Source organism: Acomys russatus, chromosome 23 (assembly GCF_903995435.1).
Source record: "Acomys russatus chromosome 23, mAcoRus1.1, whole genome shotgun sequence".
Taxonomy (NCBI): Eukaryota; Metazoa; Chordata; class Mammalia; order Rodentia; family Muridae; genus Acomys; species Acomys russatus.
The window spans coordinates 4,918,373-4,926,674 of record NC_067159.1 but is presented as its reverse complement, the minus strand read 5'-3'; positions in this window follow the sequence as shown (position 1 = coordinate 4,926,674).

Sequence of the window (8,302 nt, the reverse complement as noted above, 5' to 3'; positions counted from 1 at the left end):
CAGTAGCAGCACCGGGAGGGACAGTGAGGCACTGCTCACCCCCATTTTGAGAGCCCTGAGACCCACGGCCTGGCACGTCTGGCACGTCTGTACACTGTCTGGGGATTTCAGGTCCTCTCAGAAACCATGGCTTCTTTTAGCATCTTCTTAATGTTTCTCAACCCTAGGGGGGATCCTCGGTGAATTTTGAGCATTCTCCCCAAATATGCTTACCAAAGTAATATTCCTAAAAGTACAAACCACGGATCTGGGGGCTTTGAAGAAACCTGTGTGGCGGGGACTGAGCCTGAGGCCTCTACATGCTGAGCAAGTGCCCTGCCGATGAGCTGCACTGACCTTTCTTTTTGAGGCTGGTTCTCAATAAGTTGCCCAGGATGGCTCTATTTTTTTATTAGTTTTTTTTTACTAGAATATATTAATCATACACAGTTATTGGCTTCTCTCTGATATTTTCATTGCGTGTATGAAATTTTGTGTATGAGTGTGTGTGTGTGTGTGTGTATGTGTGTGTGTGTACATGTGTGTGAACTAATGCCCTTAATAAGGGTTTTTTTCCAAGAACATGGATAAGGCACTAGGAACGGGAGAATGGGGACCTTCTAGTGTTTACACCACTGAAGAAGCTGCCCTTAACTGGTTATAAACGGTCAGGAAGGGAGGGCGCTTGTGAGCGCCCCCTGCTGGTAGTGGTATGGCAATGAGCCCACACCCCCTGAGAGCTCAAGAGTCCAGTGACTGTGCTGTAGCTGAAGGCAGCAGCCCACAACACCCCACCCCTTCCATGAGCTCTTACATTTCCCCCATTCCAGGACACTTCCCAAGCCTTGTGGTGGGTGACAAAGATGTCCCCTTTAAGGTTGAGCCTTCAGCAGCCGCTGACTCTCAGCACTTTGCCCAGTTAATGCTGTCACTGCTGACCATTGCAAGAAGAAGGTTCTCCATCTAACGCTGACATCAGAACAAATCTATAGACATTAACATGAGTGTGTTGAGGGCATTTTGACAAACATATAGTGTCCGTTTCACAGAAGCCAACAGAAGCCTCCCACCAGGGCCTATCGTCTCTACGGCCATTAGCATTTGACTACAGTACCAGACAAGGGTTTCATCCTAGGACACAAGCCTTGCATCCAGAAAGCTATTGATTGTCCCCCTAACAATCATGCCACTATCGCACCAGTGGGGACATCTGGCCTGGAAGGTAGCACACAAGGTCCACAGTTGAGTAGAACCATCGGTGACAATTGTCTCCAGCAGCCTTCTGGCCCTGTATAAATCAACCATTAGGGAAGAAGTTTCTGGCTAAGCCCAGCTTGATTTCTATCTGTCCTGCAGCCAGTGAATGTTGTCCTCAGCAACGAGGTCTTCCCATCCCGTTCTGGCGGGCAGCCAAACATCAATATTAATGGCCTAAGCTGGCTTTGAACTCACTCTGTAACTCAAGCAAGATTTGAGTTTGCAATCCTCCTGCCTCAGCGTCCCAAGTAACTGGGACTATAGTCCCGTTACCACCACTTCTGATTCCTTTTTGGTGAAAAATCAATATATATTTTTTAAATACTGCAGCCAAATGGTGGGAGCCTCATGTTATCACACAGTAAATCACACTTTTAGAAGCCAGGAAACCTATCTTATTACACTAACTGCATGATTTTCTTTTTAAGTATGAAGTGATAAAACTTGTGCTAAATCACCAAGATTTGCCTTCTAGCCATCACACTGAAAACATTAAAGCAGATATGCAGGAGGGTGTAGCTTGTTCTGGCTATTCCAATATCTGGCCAGCAGAGGGCAGCACGCACTCACAAATGGGAAAAAAAAAAAACCGCCGTGAAAATGGGAAAAAAAAAACCGCCGTGTCATGTGAAGTCCTTCATTTTCTAGGGCCCAACAGATATGCCGTCTTAATCTAAAAGCCACACCTGGCTCCCCACAAGATAGGTGGTTTTCTGCTAATGCTGAATTCCTGGCCCCCTGTAGTTGCGTCAGCTAAAGCTTCAGGCTTTGCTCAAAGTTAAGCTCTGAAAGAGGAGCCTGCAGGACCGCCCAGCCTGGATACTGAACAGGTTCAGCTCCATTGTTTTCGAGAATGGACTGACTGCACGGCGCTCCTTGGTGTTGGCCAGTTTCTGCTTTCATTTGTATAAAAATAAAGGCATCTTTGTGTGTCTTGTGTGTCCAGGCCATGTGTGTGCAGGTGCCTGAGGATTCTAGAACAGGGCTCTGGGTTCCAGAGTTGGAGCCACAGGCTGTTAGGAGCCACTTGACAAGGGTGCTGGGAACTGAACTTGGGTCTCCAAGAAGAGCAGCAAGGGCTCTCAATGCTGATCCATCTCTCCCTGTTTTCCCTTCTCTTCTCTTCTTCTTCTTCTTCTTCTTCTTCTTCTTCTTCTTCTTCTTCTTCTTCTTCTTCTTCTTCTTCTTCTTCTCTCTCTCTCTCTTCTCGTACCCCTCTGCCCCTACCTCCTACCTCTCTCCCCCCTCTCTCTCCCCTTTCCATCTCTCATCCACCTCCAGGTGTGGGGCTATGTGAAGCATTCAGCCATTTGTGTCACCTGGCTGCGTGCTCCTCACCTGTGATGCCGAGTGAGCACATGGCCGGCCCCATTTGCTTGACTTCTCTGCATCTCCAATTTCCCATCTCTCTAAACAGCTGCTGGTGCCTAAAACCCCCAGCTCACCAACTGAAACCCTAATTGCCAGTATCTCACAGGACAGCTGTTAAAGAGAGAACTGAGTTAAAATGCCGTTGTCTATTGGTAGATCCTTAAGCAAATCTGGCTGGTATCCTCAAAGATTTCTATGCTTGAATACTCGATGCCTGTTTGGTAGGACTGTTTGGGAAGAATTGGGTGTGGCTTAGCTGGAGGAGGTGCATCACTGAGGCTCACTGGGGTGGCTTACCCACTAATAGTTCTGCCACCTACTTACAGATTAGGATGTAAACTCTGACTGCTCCAGCGCCCGCCCGCACCATGTCTGCCTGCTGCCATGCTTGCCACTGTGATATGAGACCCTGGACTCTAGCCCTCTACAATCAGGAGCCCCCAATTAAACGTTTTCTTCTTTAAGTCACCTTGGCCATGGTGCTTTGTCACAGCAATTGAAAAGTAGCTAAGGCAGGTTGGCTATAGGTAAGCTGGCTATATTTGCATTCCTAACCCCAGAGGCGGTGCGAAGGACTTCAGTCCCTTCGGATTCTATCTGTGCGGCCAGCTTTTAAGTCAGCATTTCCTTATTATTCTATGTGCACGCCAAGAAGATATGCAAATATAAATTTGACGTTCAATAAATGTCAGGTCACCTGGTCACATGCTGCTTAACTTTTCTGTATTTCTGACTTTTTCCCTATGCATTTTCCCAACATTTACTAAATAAGTTGCTTTTAAATCTCCCAGTGAAGTCATAAGGTTTCAGTTTCTTGTGTTTTTCATTAAACTTTTCCTGAATGTTGAGACTATGTTGTTAGGGACAGGTAGGCTCAGTGGTGTCACTATCTGCCCAGATAACAGGCCTGTTATAAAGTGGCCTTTTCTAACCTTGTAAACACTTTGCCTATATGTGATTTTGTTGGAGAGGCTCCATCTTATTCTGGTTAATGCCTCTTGGTGTAGCCCTACCTTCTGGTCAGCATTTCTTTTTTCTTTTGAATTTTTTGTTTTAATAGTAGAAGCTGAGCTCGTTAGCCTGTTCTGGGCGCTCTATGTTTATGTACCACAATGACTGCACATATGGCTCCTTTGCTCTTCTCTTATCCCTTTGGTTCCAGCCGATCCACCTCATCCTTTCCCTATGCCTCTTGACCCACATTCTCTGTTGAAAGTAAGATGATTGTCCCCCTTCCTTTCTTTTCTCCTCCTCTTCCTCCTCCTCCTCCTCCTCCTCCTCCTCCTCCTTCTTCTTCTTCTTCTTCTTCTTCTTCTTCTTCCTTGCATTGCTTATTGGGAGGTTCTTGCTCTCTCTAGGTTCTCTTAATAGCTACCTGGGTTATAGACTGAAATCCAGAGTTAGCCAGCATCTTCACTGTACTCTGAAGAGGATCTTAGGAGGCTTGATTTCCCAGCACCTCCTTCCTGTCTGCTGCTGTCTGTCAGGATGCTGGTTTAGCCCGTCTGACAACCCAGACATGCAGCTACATAGCAGACTGGATAGTTTTCTTATCCACTACCTCATAAAGTTCTATTTTATTTGCTCCGCACATTTAACACTATCTTTACTTTTTGGAATTTAAGGCATTGAGTCATCCCTTTTCTCCCCAAATGTGCATGCTAGTATTTTCTGTATTGAGACTGCTCACACTGCAGGAGCAGCAGGCGGGGAGTCTCCTTTTCATTCTTCAGAGAAATTGTCTACTCTTGGCTCACACAACTGTCCTTAGCACAGTAAAAGTGTCTTCGACCCTCTCCTGACCTCCATTGTGACTATTAAGAAGACATCCAACTGACCATTTGTCCCTAAGGTGTTTGCCTTTTCCTTCTGTTTTTAATATTCTCTCCCCACTGTGGGGTGTGTGTGTGTCTGTCTGTGTGTGTGTGTGTGTGTGTGTGTGTGTGTGTTTCTCTTCTTTCTTGGATTAAATTTCTAAATTTGAAAAATAACTCCAAATAATTCTCAGAAAATATTAGCATTAAACTCTAAAACTGTCTTTACAATTCTTCCTATGGGAAGTCTAATGTGGGTGTGAGCTAAACTCAACAGTCTATGCGCTGTGACTATCACCTTCTTTCATGATTCGTGTCATTTTATCTTATACATAACCCATATATTATATAAATTTTATACACACACACACACACACACACACACACATCTTTCAATTGACTAATTCTTTCTTAAGCTGAACTACATTCTGGTTATACATAACCCATATATTATATGCATTTTACACACACACACACACACACACACACACACATACACACACACATCTTTCAATTGACTGATCCTTTCTTAAGCTGCATCTAATCTGGTGTTGGCAGTGCTCGCTGAATTTAACTCTACTGTTTTGGTTCTTATTTTAAGGGTCTATTTGGTCATTTCTCAAATTTGTGTGATTAGGTTTTAGGGTTGTGCTTCCCCACCTTCCTGATGCTGTAATCCTCAATACAGTTCCTCATGCTGTGCTGACCCTCAACCATAAACTTATTTCTTTGCTACTTCATAGCCATATTTTGCTACTGTTATGGATCATAATGTAAATAAATATCTGATGGGCAGTATATCTGCTATACAGCCCCAAAATGGATTGTGACCCACAGGTGAGAGCTACAGGTGAGAATCACAGTGTGAGAACCACGTGTGAGAACCACAGTGTGAGAACCACAGGTGAGAGCCACAGGTGAGAACCACAGTGTGAGAACCACAGGCGAGAACCACAGTGTAAGAACTACCAGTGAGAACCACAGGTGAAAACCTCAGTGTGAGAACCACAGGCGAGAACCACAGGTGAGAGCCACAGGCGAGAACCACAGGCGAGAACCACAGTGTGAGAACCACAGTGTGAGAACTACAGGTGAGAACCACAGGTGAGAACCACAGTGTAAGAACCACAGTGTGAGAGCCACAGGTGAGAATCACTGCTTTAGGGTCTCCTGCTCATGTCCGTGCTCTCAGCTCCTCTTTTACATCTTTAAATATATTGAAGGATTTATTCCATGTAAGAACATTCAAATATCTGAAATCACCAGAGAGTCATTTCTGTTGTTTTTTTTTTTTCAATCAATAATGGTGCTTGTTTCTTTGTGTGCTTTGTAAATTTTTAATGTGAATTGTTTATTTTTCCCTTTAAACTTAATCTGTGGGGATTGTTTGAGGGCTAGATTGAAGCAGAGCTACATAAAAAGACTTACTTTTAAATCTGCCAATTATCAAACAAAACACACAGCCACGGTCATGTTTGTAGGTTTTCTTCTTTTTTTCTATTTTTAAATTTTTATTATTTATTTTATTCTTATCTTCCTGTTCCTACCCTCCCTCACTCCCTCTTCCACCCTATTTCCTTCCGCTAGACCTCTGACAGGTGGGGTCCTCCTCCCCCACAGAATGACCATAGCCTATTAGGTCTCATCTGGATAGCCTGCTTCCCCTTCCTCCGTGTTCCCACAGGGCCTCTCCACCAAGGGGCAGTGATCAAATCTCCGGCACCAGAGTTCATGCGAGAGGCAGTCCCCTGCTCCCCTCCTGCCTTCCACACGTGGAAGATGTGCTGTCCATCAGCTACGTCTGAACAGGGGGTCTAAGGCTCTCTGTTTGCAATGACCTTGGCTGGTGTATCAGTTTATGCAGGCCCCCTTTCAAGTCAACAAATAGGCAAGTTGAGAGAGAAAGTGTTCAAGGCCACTTTGGTCAGAGACCCTTAGGAAGTGTCCACAGGAATTCCCACCACTGAGGGCTAACACCAAGCTGTACAGATCTCTTTCACAGCAGCTTGGTCTCACCCACCCCACTCAGGAACCGCTGCCTTTTAACCCAAACTCAAACAGGAGGATCTGGAGCCCAGCCGATTCCTCTCTCAGACAAGCCATTTCTCCTCCATCCCCAAGAGGGCTAGAGGCCTTGGTGACCAGCTCCAGACCTCTAGGACCCCCCGACACCTGGCCCCAAGGACCAAGGCCATCTCTGCTGCCTAGGCATTGGCCAGGGTTCTTGGATTTGCCTCATCTTGAGAGCCAGCGGGGTCCTATTTTTACATCAACAATGCATCTAGGAAGGTTTTCGAACCCACACATCTAACCCAGCATTGTAGCCCTGTCAGGTGGGAAGGTGATGCTGCACCCAGGGCTATTTTGCAATAGCCTAATCCAAGTCAACTGGACCCCCCCACCTCTTCCCCTGGCTTTCTAAGTATGGCCCCAAGTTCTAATTCCTCACATATCTGGGGCAAATCATCACCTTGACCCTCTAGGCTGCTGCAGATCCAGTCTTGCCTCAACCCCATCCTACCACCGTCTCCCTCGTCCCCCGCCTCTCCCTGGAGCTAGGATGCTTTTAAATCCTTGCATATTGAATCATGTTCCTTCACTGTTCCAGTAGCCTTTCATCACTTCATTTAAAACTCCCGACTATGGCCTGCAAGGCCCACGCGATCTGGCTCCTGCCAATGGTCTCCTGCAAACTAGTCTCCCCCACACTGGCTCCCTTGCTCCGCCTTGAATATACCAAGTACATTCCTGCACACCTTGTACCTATTTGCTCCTTGGTTCATAAGCCTTCCGTCCCATATGTTGACATAGCTCACACCTCCCAGACCAACTTAACACGGTGGCAGCACACTCTCCCCCACTACCCTGTCACTGTCCCCATCTGCTTGGCTTGCCTTCCTATTGGAAACTGACTCCACACAGATGGGGCTTGTTTTATGTTGCACTACTGTATTCAGCACCCTGAACTATGCCTTGTGTGGAACAGATGCTTCATGGATGCTGCAAAGCATTTGCAGCCTCGGATGGAAGGACGGATGGGTAGATGGATGGATGGGAGACGGATTTTTGTTTTGTGGCGTGCCTTTGCTTTGTTGGGGGAGGGGTAGAGCCAGACTTGATCTCCAGTTTTTGTAAGATGGTTCTGAGATATTGAACAATCACAGTGAGAAAGAGAAAAGAACTTCTGGTTCCAGAAGCCTGTCTTCTGAAATAAGCCTGGCTCCCAGAGTACAGAGGGAAGCAGAAGACCTGAAAGAGGCACGCCGACTGCACTGCTTAGCAGTTACTGCGCGCAACTAACTGTCCTAACCTGGATGGCAGGTTTGCTGTGAGGGCTGTGTGGACAAAGCACACACACTCTGCCTGTGTACAGTGCATGTCAGAAAGGCGCTCTGGGCTGTTGCGCTTCCTGCGAAAGCCTGGGAACAAAAAGTAGTGGTCTCGGCAGAAGCTCTCCCTCCTGGTGGCTTTGTTTCAGGAGTCTAGACCATTCGTTTCCTCTCATTCAACAGCTTTGCTCAGGGAGTGAGTCGCTTTCCTTTGCCAGTTTTATATTTTAAGTTCTCAGATCATACCTCATGACTTGCCTGTCAGGACCCAACCCACGAGCGCTTGGATACAAAGGAACAGGGGACTGCTGCTGAGTGTAAGGGAACTGTGCTGTAATTGAGCAAATCGGCTCTCCCAGTGACAGACCGGAACTTGCTCGCAGTGTAGAGTGAAGCCTTCTGCCACCTTCCTTCTACCCCAATGCCACTTGGAGGGGGGTGGGAATATTCTATGGGCACCCAGTCACTAGCCCTCTTGACAAAACCTAGCCTGTGGTTTCAAGCCCTAAAGACAACCCCGGGTGAGGAACTGAGAGCTGCCCAAAGGGCTCC